Source organism: Phyllobates terribilis, unplaced genomic scaffold (genome assembly GCF_046119375.1).
Source record: "Phyllobates terribilis strain yellow unplaced genomic scaffold, ASM4611937v1 Scaffold_108__1_contigs__length_5656254, whole genome shotgun sequence".
NCBI classification, from domain to species: Eukaryota; Metazoa; Chordata; class Amphibia; order Anura; family Dendrobatidae; genus Phyllobates; species Phyllobates terribilis.
In genome coordinates this window covers 1,759,531-1,773,621 of record NW_027362868.1, presented here as the reverse complement: position 1 = coordinate 1,773,621, position 14,091 = coordinate 1,759,531, and the positions used below count along the sequence as shown (strand labels likewise).

Below are 14,091 nucleotides of genomic sequence, written 5' to 3'. Positions count from 1 at the left end.
GAGCTAGATAGATAGCATTGCATTACATTACATTACATGGCAATGCAATGCACAGTTGCTGAAGTTGAACCAAAATGAGCTTGTCATCTGGCTTCTGCAACTTTTAACATGAAAAATCCAATGAGGAGAAGAAAAGCAAAGCCAAAGAGTCCATCCCGAAATCCGACAAACAAGCAAAATGAACAAAAAGCATTGAATTCAATTCTTTCTGATTTTAGAAACTGCATTAAAGAAGGGGTGCACCGGTCCTGGAGATACTGCAATACCAGGTCAATGCGTGGAGTGGACAGAGCAAGCTCTTTTTCCATCTCCCTGTTCTAAAAATCCATTTAATATATGGTCCCCAGATAGGGGACGTATCAGATATTAAACTGATAAGAACAGATACTACACTTGATCTTAGCCAAAAGGCCGAGAAGCGATAACCAGAATTGGTTTCCGACTACGGTGCCACCCAAGGATTCTGAAAAGTCCATTTGTGGAGATGGCCACCTGGACTCCCGTTAAGAAGACATGCTGTCAACCTCTAGATCCCTCACATGCCTGCACTTTTCGGCTTGCTGCTGCTGCAATCCACGCGTTTTAGATCTGCATAACTCCACCTCTTTTAGCACAGTACCCTCAACCCCCGGCTGTTCCCACCCGCCTCAACACCGTTGGAAGGGAGGAGAACCAATTAAGGCGGGGGGGGGGTGGAACGAGCAGCTGTCTACCCTTAGCAGGAGGGTTGCTGATTAATTACCTCTCCTGCTGCTGCTGCTGCTGGCTGTCCAGCAGCAGACTGAAGGTGGCTGCTGCTGTGCGCAGGTATATAAAGGCTCAGAGCCTATTATGACACGCGCAGCCAGCGTTCCATTGCCACATTCCGTCTACTGCAGGCGGGATACCTGGATGGCTGAATGTCACTGAGAAGCTCACAGAGACCGCCATAAGCAACAGTTTAAAAGAATGCCACAGACTAATCAACCAAACTTTTTGGGTTGGTTTCTCTTTTATAGTCTGCAGGCATTAAATGAAAGAAGTCAGTGTTCCAGCAGAGGGAGACAACGTTTCAGAAAAGGCATTGTAGCAAACCAAAAAAGAAATTTTAAGCGCAGCAGAGTAACCAGCTCACATACCTGTTAGCTCAGGTGAGTTTAAAAGGCTGCTGTTGATAACAAGGGCATTTGCTAAATAGATGGTGTGTGTGCAACAATATACTGAAAGGTCAATTATATTGTGCAGCTTATCTCACCACCTGTAGTTATTTAGGTGAAAGCTCCAAAATGCTTGCCTAATATGTCTGTTTATCCAAAAGGAAGTATAGAGGGAGAGCTAGATAGATAGCATTGCATTACATTACATTACATGGCAATGCAATGCACAGTTGCTGAAGTTGAACCAAAATGAGCTTGTCATCTGGCTTCTGCAACTTTTAACATGAAAAATCCAATGAGGAGAAGAAAAGCAAAGCCAAAGAGTCCATCCCAAAATCCGACAAACAAGCAAAATGAACAAAAAGCATTGAATTCAATTCTTTCTGATTTTAGAAACTGCATTAAAGAAGGGGTGCACCGGTCCTGGAGATACTGCAATACCAGGTCAATGCGTGGAGTGGACAGAGCAAGCTCTTTTTCCATCTCCCTGTTCTAAAAATCCATTTAATATATGGTCCCCAGATAGGGGACGTATCAGATATTAAACTGATAAGAACAGATACTACACTTGATCTTAGCCAAAAGGCCGAGAAGCGATAACCAGAATTGGTTTCCGACTACGGTGCCACCCAAGGATTCTGAAAAGTCCATTTGTGGAGATGGCCACCTGGACTCCCGTTAAGAAGACATGCTGTCAACCTCTAGATCCCTCACATGCCTGCACTTTTCGGCTTGCTGCTGCTGCAATCCACGCGTTTTAGATCTGCATAACTCCACCTCTTTTAGCACAGTACCCTCAACCCCCGGCTGTTCCCACCCGCCTCAACACCGTTGGAAGGGAGGAGAACCAATTAAGGCGGGGGGGGGGTGGAACGAGCAGCTGTCTACCCTTAGCAGGAGGGTTGCTGATTAATTACCTCTCCTGCTGCTGCTGCTGGCTGTCCAGCAGCAGACTGAAGGTGGCTGCTGCTGTGCGCAGGTATATAAAGGCTCAGAGCCTATTATGACACGCGCAGCCAGCGTTCCATTGCCACATTCCGTCTACTGCAGGCGGGATACCTGGATGGCTGAATGTCACTGAGAAGCTCACAGAGACCGCCATAAGCAACAGTTTAAAAGAATGCCACAGACTAATCAACCAAACTTTTTGGGTTGGTTTCTCTTTTATAGTCTGCAGGCATTAAATGAAAGAAGTCAGTGTTCCAGCAGAGGGAGACAACGTTTCAGAAAAGGCATTGTAGCAAACCAAAAAAGAAATTTTAAGCGCAGCAGAGTAACCAGCTCACATACCTGTTAGCTCAGGTGAGTTTAAAAGGCTGCTGTTGATAACAAGGGCATTTGCTAAATAGATGGTGTGTGTGCAACAATATACTGAAAGGTCAATTATATTGTGCAGCTTATCTCACCACCTGTAGTTATTTAGGTGAAAGCTCCAAAATGCTTGCCTAATATGTCTGTTTATCCAAAAGGAAGTATAGAGGGAGAGCTAGATAGATAGCATTGCATTACATTACATTACATGGCAATGCAATGCACAGTTGCTGAAGTTGAACCAAAATGAGCTTGTCATCTGGCTTCTGCAACTTTTAACATGAAAAATCCAATGAGGAGAAGAAAAGCAAAGCCAAAGAGTCCATCCCGAAATCCGACAAACAAGCAAAATGAACAAAAAGCATTGAATTCAATTCTTTCTGATTTTAGAAACTGCATTAAAGAAGGGGTGCACCGGTCCTGGAGATACTGCAATACCAGGTCAATGCGTGGAGTGGACAGAGCAAGCTCTTTTTCCATCTCCCTGTTCTAAAAATCCATTTAATATATGGTCCCCAGATAGGGGACGTATCAGATATTAAACTGATAAGAACAGATACTACACTTGATCTTAGCCAAAAGGCCGAGAAGCGATAACCAGAATTGGTTTCCGACTACGGTGCCACCCAAGGATTCTGAAAAGTCCATTTGTGGTGATGGCCACCTGGACTCCCGTTAAGAAGACATGCTGTCAACCTCTAGATCCCTCACATGCCTGCACTTTTCGGCTTGCTGCTGCTGCAATCCACGCGTTTTAGATCTGCATAACTCCACCTCTTTTAGCACAGTACCCTCAACCCCCGGCTGTTCCCACCCGCCTCAACACCGTTGGAAGGGAGGAGAACCAATTAAGGCGGGGGGGGGGGGGTGGAACGAGCAGCTGTCTACCCTTAGCAGGAGGGTTGCTGATTAATTACCTCTCCTGCTGCTGCTGCTGCTGGCTGTCCAGCAGCAGACTGAAGGTGGCTGCTGCTGTGCGCAGGTATATAAAGGCTCAGAGCCTATTATGACACGCGCAGCCAGCGTTCCATTGCCACATTCCGTCTACTGCAGGCGGGATACCTGGATGGCTGAATGTCACTGAGAAGCTCACAGAGACCGCCATAAGCAACAGTTTAAAAGAATGCCACAGACTAATCAACCAAACTTTTTGGGTTGGTTTCTCTTTTATAGTCTGCAGGCATTAAATGAAAGAAGTCAGTGTTCCAGCAGAGGGAGACAACGTTTCAGAAAAGGCATTGTAGCAAACCAAAAAAGAAATTTTAAGCGCAGCAGAGTAACCAGCTCACATACCTGTTAGCTCAGGTGAGTTTAAAAGGCTGCTGTTGATAACAAGGGCATTTGCTAAATAGATGGTGTGTGTGCAACAATATACTGAAAGGTCAATTATATTGTGCAGCTTATCTCACCACCTGTAGTTATTTAGGTGAAAGCTCCAAAATGCTTGCCTAATATGTCTGTTTATCCAAAAGGAAGTATAGAGGGAGAGCTAGATAGATAGCATTGCATTACATTACATTACATGGCAATGCAATGCACAGTTGCTGAAGTTGAACCAAAATGAGCTTGTCATCTGGCTTCTGCAACTTTTAACATGAAAAATCCAATGAGGAGAAGAAAAGCAAAGCCAAAGAGTCCATCCCAAAATCCGACAAACAAGCAAAATGAACAAAAAGCATTGAATTCAATTCTTTCTGATTTTAGAAACTGCATTAAAGAAGGGGTGCACCGGTCCTGGAGATACTGCAATACCAGGTCAATGCGTGGAGTGGACAGAGCAAGCTCTTTTTCCATCTCCCTGTTCTAAAAATCCATTTAATATATGGTCCCCAGATAGGGGACGTATCAGATATTAAACTGATAAGAACAGATACTACACTTGATCTTAGCCAAAAGGCCGAGAAGCGATAACCAGAATTGGTTTCCGACTACGGTGCCACCCAAGGATTCTGAAAAGTCCATTTGTGGAGATGGCCACCTGGACTCCCGTTAAGAAGACATGCTGTCAACCTCTAGATCCCTCACATGCCTGCACTTTTCGGCTTGCTGCTGCTGCAATCCACGCGTTTTAGATCTGCATAACTCTACCTCTTTTAGCACAGTACCCTCAACCCCTGGCTGTTCCCACCCGCCTCAACACCGTTGGAAGGGAGGAGAACCAATTAAGGCGCGGGGGTGGGTGGAACGAGCAGCTGTCTACCCTCAGCAGGAGGGTTGCTGATTAATTACCTCTCCTGCTGCTGCTGCTGCTGGCTGTCCAGCAGCAGACTGAAGGTGGCTGCTGCTGTGCGCAGGTATATAAAGGCTCAGAGCCTATTATGACACGCGCAGCCAGCGTTCCATTGCCACATTCCGTCTACTGCAGGCAGGATACCTGGATGGCTGAATGTCACTGAGAAGCTCACAGAGACCGCCATAAGCAACAGTTTAAAAGAATGCCACAGACTAATCAACCAAACTTTTTGGGTTGGTTTCTCTTTTATAGTCTGCAGGCATTAAATGAAAGAAGTCAGTGTTCCAGCAGAGGGAGACAACGTTTCAGAAAAGGCATTGTAGCAAACCAAAAAAGAAATTTTAAGCGCAGCAGAGTAACCAGCTCACATACCTGTTAGCTCAGGTGAGTTTAAAAGGCTGCTGTTGATAACAAGGGCATTTGCTAAATAGATGGTGTGTGTGCAACAATATACTGAAAGGTCAATTATATTGTGCAGCTTATCTCACCACCTGTAGTTATTTAGGTGAAAGCTCCAAAATGCTTGCCTAATATGTTTGTTTATCCAAAAGGAAGTATAGAGGGAGAGCTAGATAGATAGCATTGCATTACATTACATTACATGGCAATGCAATGCACAGTTGCTGAAGTTGAACCAAAATGAGCTTGTCATCTGGCTTCTGCAACTTTTAACATGAAAAATCCAATGAGGAGAAGAAAAGCAAAGCCAAAGAGTCCATCCCAAAATCCGACAAACAAGCAAAATGAACAAAAAGCATTGAATTCAATTCTTTCTGATTTTAGAAACTGCATTAAAGAAGGGGTGCACCGGTCCTGGAGATACTGCAATACCAGGTCAATGCGTGGAGTGGACAGAGCAAGCTCTTTTTCCATCTCCCTGTTCTAAAAATCCATTTAATATATGGTCCCCAGATAGGGGACGTATCAGATATTAAACTGATAAGAACAGATACTACACTTGATCTTAGCCAAAAGGCCGAGAAGCGATAACCAGAATTGGTTTCCGACTACGGTGCCACCCAAGGATTCTGAAAAGTCCATTTGTGGAGATGGCCACCTGGACTCCCGTTAAGAAGACATGCTGTCAACCTCTAGATCCCTCACATGCCTGCACTTTTCGGCTTGCTGCTGCTGCAATCCACGCGTTTTAGATCTGCATAACTCCACCTCTTTTAGCACAGTACCCTCAACCCCTGGCTGTTCCCACCCGCCTCAACACCGTTGGAAGGGAGGAGAACCAATTAAGGCGCGGGGGTGGGTGGAACGAGCAGCTGTCTACCCTCAGCAGGAGGGTTGCTGATTAATTACCTCTCCTGCTGCTGCTGCTGCTGGCTGTCCAGCAGCAGACTGAAGGTGGCTGCTGCTGTGCGCAGGTATATAAAGGCTCAGAGCCTATTATGACACGCGCAGCCAGCGTTCCATTGCCACATTCCGTCTACTGCAGGCGGGATACCTGGATGGCTGAATGTCACTGAGAAGCTCACAGAGACCGCCATAAGCAACAGTTTAAAAGAATGCCACAGACTAATCAACCAAACTTTTTGGGTTGGTTTCTCTTTTATAGTCTGCAGGCATTAAATGAAAGAAGTCAGTGTTCCAGCAGAGGGAGACAACGTTTCAGAAAAGGCATTGTAGCAAACCAAAAAAGAAATTTTAAGCGCAGCAGAGTAACCAGCTCACATACCTGTTAGCTCAGGTGAGTTTAAAAGGCTGCTGTTGATAACAAGGGCATTTGCTAAATAGATGGTGTGTGTGCAACAATATACTGAAAGGTCAATTATATTGTGCAGCTTATCTCACCACCTGTAGTTATTTAGGTGAAAGCTCCAAAATGCTTGCCTAATATGTTTGTTTATCCAAAAGGAAGTATAGAGGGAGAGCTAGATAGATAGCATTGCATTACATTACATTACATGGCAATGCAATGCACAGTTGCTGAAGTTGAACCAAAATGAGCTTGTCATCTGGCTTCTGCAACTTTTAACATGAAAAATCCAATGAGGAGAAGAAAAGCAAAGCCAAAGAGTCCATCCCAAAATCCGACAAACAAGCAAAATAAACAAAAAGCATTGAATTCAATTCTTTCTGATTTTAGAAACTGCATTAAAGAAGGGGTGCACCGGTCCTGGAGATACTGCAATACCAGGTCAATGCGTGGAGTGGACAGAGCAAGCTCTTTTTCCATCTCCCTGTTCTAAAAATCCATTTAATATATGGTCCCCAGATAGGGGACGTATCAGATATTAAACTGATAAGAACAGATACTACACTTGATCTTAGCCAAAAGGCCGAGAAGCGATAACCAGAATTGGTTTCCGACTACGGTGCCACCCAAGGATTCTGAAAAGTCCATTTGTGGAGATGGCCACCTGGACTCCCGTTAAGAAGACATGCTGTCAACCTCTAGATCCCTCACATGCCTGCACTTTTCGGCTTGCTGCTGCTGCAATCCACGCGTTTTAGATCTGCATAACTCCACCTCTTTTAGCACAGTACCCTCAACCCCCGGCTGTTCCCACCCGCCTCAACACCGTTGGAAGGGAGGAGAACCAATTAAGGCGGGGGGGGGGGTGGAACGAGCAGCTGTCTACCCTTAGCAGGAGGGTTGCTGATTAATTACCTCTCCTGCTGCTGCTGCTGCTGGCTGTCCAGCAGCAGACTGAAGGTGGCTGCTGCTGTGCGCAGGTATATAAAGGCTCAGAGCCTATTATGACACGCGCAGCCAGCGTTCCATTGCCACATTCCGTCTACTGCAGGCGGGATACCTGGATGGCTGAATGTCACTGAGAAGCTCACAGAGACCGCCATAAGCAACAGTTTAAAAGAATGCCACAGACTAATCAACCAAACTTTTTGGGTTGGTTTCTCTTTTATAGTCTGCAGGCATTAAATGAAAGAAGTCAGTGTTCCAGCAGAGGGAGACAACGTTTCAGAAAAGGCATTGTAGCAAACCAAAAAAGAAATTTTAAGCGCAGCAGAGTAACCAGCTCACATACCTGTTAGCTCAGGTGAGTTTAAAAGGCTGCTGTTGATAACAAGGGCATTTGCTAAATAGATGGTGTGTGTGCAACAATATACTGAAAGGTCAATTATATTGTGCAGCTTATCTCACCACCTGTAGTTATTTAGGTGAAAGCTCCAAAATGCTTGCCTAATATGTTTGTTTATCCAAAAGGAAGTATAGAGGGAGAGCTAGATAGATAGCATTGCATTACATTACATTACATGGCAATGCAATGCACAGTTGCTGAAGTTGAACCAAAATGAGCTTGTCATCTGGCTTCTGCAACTTTTAACATGAAAAATCCAATGAGGAGAAGAAAAGCAAAGCCAAAGAGTCCATCCCAAAATCCGACAAACAAGCAAAATAAACAAAAAGCATTGAATTCAATTCTTTCTGATTTTAGAAACTGCATTAAAGAAGGGGTGCACCGGTCCTGGAGATACTGCAATACCAGGTCAATGCGTGGAGTGGACAGAGCAAGCTCTTTTTCCATCTCCCTGTTCTAAAAATCCATTTAATATATGGTCCCCAGATAGGGGACGTATCAGATATTAAACTGATAAGAACAGATACTACACTTGATCTTAGCCAAAAGGCCGAGAAGCGATAACCAGAATTGGTTTCCGACTACGGTGCCACCCAAGGATTCTGAAAAGTCCATTTGTGGAGATGGCCACCTGGACTCCCGTTAAGAAGACATGCTGTCAACCTCTAGATCCCTCACATGCCTGCACTTTTCGGCTTGCTGCTGCTGCAATCCACGCGTTTTAGATCTGCATAACTCCACCTCTTTTAGCACAGTACCCTCAACCCCCGGCTGTTCCCACCCGCCTCAACACCGTTGGAAGGGAGGAGAACCAATTAAGGCGGGGGGGGGGTGGAACGAGCAGCTGTCTACCCTTAGCAGGAGGGTTGCTGATTAATTACCTCTCCTGCTGCTGCTGCTGCTGGCTGTCCAGCAGCAGACTGAAGGTGGCTGCTGCTGTGCGCAGGTATATAAAGGCTCAGAGCCTATTATGACACGCGCAGCCAGCGTTCCATTGCCACATTCCGTCTACTGCAGGCGGGATACCTGGATGGCTGAATGTCACTGAGAAGCTCACAGAGACCGCCATAAGCAACAGTTTAAAAGAATGCCACAGACTAATCAACCAAACTTTTTGGGTTGGTTTCTCTTTTATAGTCTGCAGGCATTAAATGAAAGAAGTCAGTGTTCCAGCAGAGGGAGACAACGTTTCAGAAAAGGCATTGTAGCAAACCAAAAAAGAAATTTTAAGCGCAGCAGAGTAACCAGCGCACATACCTGTTAGCTCAGGTGAGTTTAAAAGGCTGCTGTTGATAACAAGGGCATTTGCTAAATAGATGGTGTGTGTGCAACAATATACTGAAAGGTCAATTATATTGTGCAGCTTATCTCACCACCTGTAGTTATTTAGGTGAAAGCTCCAAAATGCTTGCCTAATATGTCTGTTTATCCAAAAGGAAGTATAGAGGGAGAGCTAGATAGATAGCATTGCATTACATTACATTACATGGCAATGCAATGCACAGTTGCTGAAGTTGAACCAAAATGAGCTTGTCATCTGGCTTCTGCAACTTTTAACATGAAAAATCCAATGAGGAGAAGAAAAGCAAAGCCAAAGAGTCCATCCCAAAATCCGACAAACAAGCAAAATGAACAAAAAGCATTGAATTCAATTCTTTCTGATTTTAGAAACTGCATTAAAGAAGGGGTGCACCGGTCCTGGAGATACTGCAATACCAGGTCAATGCGTGGAGTGGACAGAGCAAGCTCTTTTTCCATCTCCCTGTTCTAAAAATCCATTTAATATATGGTCCCCAGATAGGGGACGTATCAGATATTAAACTGATAAGAACAGATTTTTTTTTGACTTGGAATGTACCCAAACATAGGTACACCCGTTTATTGGATAAAACTTAATTACAATACATTAGATATGAACATAAAATCATTACATTTTAAAATACATTCGCACATAAATTGATTTCAGTTCAATAAGGCAATAAAATTACATTAAAATACAGACAATGTGTTTAGATTGCTGTGTTCCATTCTTTTACCAGCCATTGTTTTGATAAAATTACATTTCTCTTTTTATCCAATAAATAATACATATACATTTCACTAAAAGCCAACTCTAAAACATCTTTCACAGATAAAACATCGTGTTTAAAAAGAAGGATGTTCCTGGCCTTCCATAGAGCTTCTTTGATGGTACTGATTGTCTTCCATGCGATGATCCTCTTGCTGGCGTTGGGGCACTCCACACGACCAAATAAGACAGTTTCAAAAGTAAGATCCTTAATGTTTGTCATTTTTTGAAGCAAAGGAAATATTGTAGTCCATGTTTGTCGTGCAAAGTGACAAGTCCATAAAACATGTAAAACAGTCTCATCTCCGAGGCATCTTTGTCTTGGACATCTGGCAGTTCTCACGAGTCCTCTTCGGTGTTGGAATGCCCGACATGGAAGACAATCATGCACACAGCTCCAGGCCAGGTCCTTCTGGGAATTAAAAAGATAGGGTTCATTAATAACTTTCCATATGTCAGTACATTTATTATCATTAAAATTCCCAATCTGTACAATTGATTCCTTTTGTTTGAAACCATTTAAAATCATTTTGCTATCTCTTAAGTCTTCTGCACTTTTCCCTTTTAAGTCATACGTGTTTACAATAGTTCCTAAAATCTTATAGCTTTCTGGTGTATTAAGAGCATATGGGGAACTTAAAACTGTTTCAAACCATCCATGACGTTTCATAAAATAACCTGTGTTAAAACGGATAAAATATGACCAATAACTATTTTTCGACAGTGCATTAAAACATAAAACAAAAAATCTTATTAAAACAAAAGCTCTAAAATCGGGGAAATCTTTACCGCCTTTTTCTTTAGGCTTGACCACTAACTCTCTTTTCAATTTCTCCATCTTGGAGCTCCAGAAAAAAGTGAAGCAAGCTTTGATTATTTTCGTAAAGGTATGTGTGGGGGGGGGGAACACCAAACTTAAGTACAATAACAAAGGCACAATTACCATTTTTATAACTAGTACCTTCCCTTCCATTGTTAATTTCCTCAACCTCCACATACATAGTTTTTGATTTACCTTTTGTGCCACAAGATCCCAGCTTTCTTTACCTTTGTTTGTTTCGTTAAAAATCACACCTAGAATCTTTACAGAGTCACATTCAGGAACCGGTACATCATTTAAAATCATATTCCCCACATTTAAAATACAGCTTTTATTAAAATTTACTTTAAAACCAGATCCACCACAGAAGTATTCCACTTGCCGTAGTGTTTTCCGGATAGACAGGGCATCTTTACATGTTATGGCTACATCATCCATATATCCAGTAACTTTTGCTTCTAGCCCTCCCCCACCTGGCAAATGGACGCCTCGGATTTGCTTGTCTCTCCTTAAGACACTGAGTAGGGGTTCAAGGGCACAAATAAATAACAAGGGGGACAGAGGGCAACCTTGTTTTACACCAGAATTTAAAAACACATCACTTGTCTTAAAACCATTTACTAAAACCTTACTAGTGCAACCATGATAAAATGCTTTGAGAGAGCATAAAAAACCTTCTGGTATACCCATTTTAGCTAAAACATTAAAAAGGAATTGGTGTGACACTCTATCAAATGCTTTTTCAAAGTCGAGAGACAGGACCGCCAGCTTATTTCCCCTCGACTTTGTGTCATCTATTACATCTTTGATTAGATTCAAATTTTCCCAAACACTCCTTCCTGGTATGCCACACACTTGGTTTGGGTGGATTATGTTACCTATTACCTTTTTAAGTCTATTTGCACAAATTTTTGCCATTATTTTGTAATCACAATTTAGAAGGGTGATAGGTCTCCAATTTCTTAGTTGCGTTTTGTCTTCCTTTTTGTATATAAGGGAGACCTCACCTTTCTTCCAGGAGTTCGGTAGGGTTTTTGTATTAAAAACCTCACTAAAAACATAAAATAAATCCTCCTGTAAAATATCATAAAAAACCTTATAAAATTCTATGGGTATACCATCAGGCCCCGGTACTTTACCAGACTTAAAGCTTCTTATGGTCTCAGATATCTCATCTTCAGTTAGACTCTGTAATAAAACATCTTGTGAGACAGGGTCTAAAACAGTTGTAATTTCATCCAAAGTACTTTTCATAAAATGGTCATCAACAGATTTTGTGTTAAAAAGCTCGGAATAAAATTCATGCACTTTAGCTAAAATACCCTCTATGTCTTGTTTACCTTCCATTGATTCAATAAAAACACGATTTTTCACCATACATTTAAAAAAATATCGTGAACAGGTTTCATTATTTTCAACATGTTGGACCTTTGCATGGAAAATTAACTCTTTACCTCTCTGTTCCAAGGTATGCTGAATTTCACTTTTTAAGTCACTAATTTGTTTATCTACTTCAATCTCATGGCTCTTCAATTTATATAAGGTCTCCAATCTAGTGTTGAGTTGCCAATAAAATTCTCTTTTCTCTCTAGCTTTCTGGACCCCAACCTTCATAAAAAAATCTCTTATGTTCTTTTTCATCTTTTCCCACCACCTACTTATAGGGATATGGGGGTCTCTTATTCTTTTAAAATGTAAATAAAATTCAGTAAAATCAGATAAAACTTGGGGGTCTTCTAAAAGGGAAATGTTTAACTTCCAGGTACCTTTTCCTTTTTTCTTAAAATCATTACATTTCACATAAAAGGATAAAAGTTTGTGATCAGAAAAAACATTAGATAAAAGCTCACATTTAAAAGGCAATACATTTTTAGAGCAGAAAATAAAATCAATCCTGGAGCTACAATTCACGTTGCTCCAGGTTACCCATTCCTCTGCAGGCAAGTCTTTATTACACTCCTTAAAAACATCTGTTAAATTAAAATCTTGTATGACATTTTTTAACATAAAAGACGTTTTATCATAATTCCTACTTGTGGAGCTTGAGAACCTTTTTTCTCCACCTAAAATGCAGTTAAAATCTCCTGATAAAATAAGAGGGACAGAATCATTAATAAATAAGGGTAACATATTCAACATATCAGCTCTTTCTTGCTTATCTGTGGCTCCATAAAAGTTTAAAAATTGCCATTTAAAACCATCAATAAAAGCTTTTACTAATAAAATTCTACCTGGTAAAACCTCTTGAACAGAGTCAATAAAAACATTCCCTTTAAAAAGAATGGCGACCCCTGCTGACCTGGACCCGTTTGATCCTGACCATACTGAGGGTCCATGTGCCCAATCAGTCTCATATTCTGTATAATTTAAACTGTGTGGGATGCAGCATTCCTGTAAAAAGAAAACTGTAGCTGTTAGAGAGGATAAAAAATCAAAGAGAGCAACTCTTCTGGTCTTAGTTTTCAACCCTCTAGCGTTAAGAGAAAAACCACTAATCCCTGCCATAAGAGAAAAAAAGGAAATTTAGCATTCTTTCAAACTCTTACCTCAGCTGGTTTATATTTCTATTCCAGGAGATGAGGGATCATTGATCGTCAACAGAGAGCCCGTCACGGAGGACTCCTCATCTGTTAGTGTCCCAGACCGTAGACCTCCCAGGATATACTCTTGTTCCATTCTGTCCAACTCTGCTTGGTCGTATTGCCTGCCTCTTTGCTCACGAACCCCCATTTGGACCCCTATCGAGGCACCATCTGGGGGAATCGTATCGAGCACATGCGTCTCAGACGTTGACCACTTATTTTCAGGAGTTTCCAGGATCACTGAGTCAGCCATCTCCATCTCCCCCTCCATTTCTGAAGGGGGTGGGACATTGGCAACCTCCTCACCCTGTAAAGGCACCGTTTGAGGTTTCCCACTTCCATCCGGGGGTTCCGGTGGGGGTACTTCCTTAGGTGCCCTATCCACTCCGTGCAACCTGCGTTTTTTTGGCCCAGACTGTTCGCGCCCTTGAGTATTCCCAGGAGGATTCGAAGGTGAGGATTGGCCTGTAGCACCCACCCTCGGTCCCTCCGCAGGGGTTTCTGTTTGTGGGTTACCACGCCATTCCCTCTTTTGCTTCGAGTTTCCAACAGTACACCATGGCTCACCATCCTCGGTCGGTATTTCCATACTCTCCCCCTCATTCTCCTCTGCGGGCTTGTCCGAACCAGCCGAGGGTTGGTCAGGGGGTGAGGGCTTTTCTGGTTCAGGGGGTGAAGGTCTCTCTGTTTGCCCAGCTTGAGCTCTCTTTGAGGTATTCCTAAAAGGACAATGAGAAAAAGCATGACCTCTGGAAACACAGTTGCTACAAAAAATTCCAGTTGTACAATTTTCAGTTTTATGGTCTTTGCTCCCACAGGCTACACAAGTAATGTCACAGTTAGAATGGCCGTATTTTTTGCATTTCCTACAGAATGCTGGCATTCCATTAA

General features: G+C 42.7%; 8 non-coding genes across 8 annotated transcripts; all 8 read right to left on the bottom strand.

Annotated features, from left to right (window-relative positions):
- Nucleotides 1–232: 232 nt before the first annotated feature.
- LOC141199297 (U2 spliceosomal RNA) lies at nt 233–423 on the bottom strand. Its single transcript, XR_012271053.1, has one exon. It is a non-coding gene; the product is annotated as a U2 spliceosomal RNA (small nuclear RNA).
- Nucleotides 424–1,543: 1,120 nt separating this feature from the next.
- On the bottom strand, nt 1,544–1,734 carry LOC141199296 (U2 spliceosomal RNA). The gene has a single exon (XR_012271052.1). It is a non-coding gene; the product is annotated as a U2 spliceosomal RNA (small nuclear RNA).
- A 1,117-nt stretch (nt 1,735–2,851) lies between these two features.
- Nucleotides 2,852–3,042, bottom strand: LOC141199295 (U2 spliceosomal RNA). The gene has a single exon (XR_012271051.1). It is a non-coding gene; the product is annotated as a U2 spliceosomal RNA (small nuclear RNA).
- A 1,123-nt stretch (nt 3,043–4,165) lies between these two features.
- Nucleotides 4,166–4,356, bottom strand: LOC141199294 (U2 spliceosomal RNA). Its single transcript, XR_012271050.1, has one exon. It is a non-coding gene; the product is annotated as a U2 spliceosomal RNA (small nuclear RNA).
- A 1,121-nt stretch (nt 4,357–5,477) lies between these two features.
- On the bottom strand, nt 5,478–5,668 carry LOC141199293 (U2 spliceosomal RNA). The gene has a single exon (XR_012271049.1). It is a non-coding gene; the product is annotated as a U2 spliceosomal RNA (small nuclear RNA).
- A 1,121-nt stretch (nt 5,669–6,789) lies between these two features.
- LOC141199291 (U2 spliceosomal RNA) lies at nt 6,790–6,980 on the bottom strand. Its single transcript, XR_012271048.1, has one exon. It is a non-coding gene; the product is annotated as a U2 spliceosomal RNA (small nuclear RNA).
- A 1,121-nt stretch (nt 6,981–8,101) lies between these two features.
- LOC141199289 (U2 spliceosomal RNA) lies at nt 8,102–8,292 on the bottom strand. The gene has a single exon (XR_012271046.1). It is a non-coding gene; the product is annotated as a U2 spliceosomal RNA (small nuclear RNA).
- Nucleotides 8,293–9,412: 1,120 nt separating this feature from the next.
- LOC141200867 (U2 spliceosomal RNA) lies at nt 9,413–9,600 on the bottom strand. Its single transcript, XR_012272568.1, has one exon. It is a non-coding gene; the product is annotated as a U2 spliceosomal RNA (small nuclear RNA).
- Between the last annotated feature and the right edge of the window lie 4,491 nt (nt 9,601–14,091).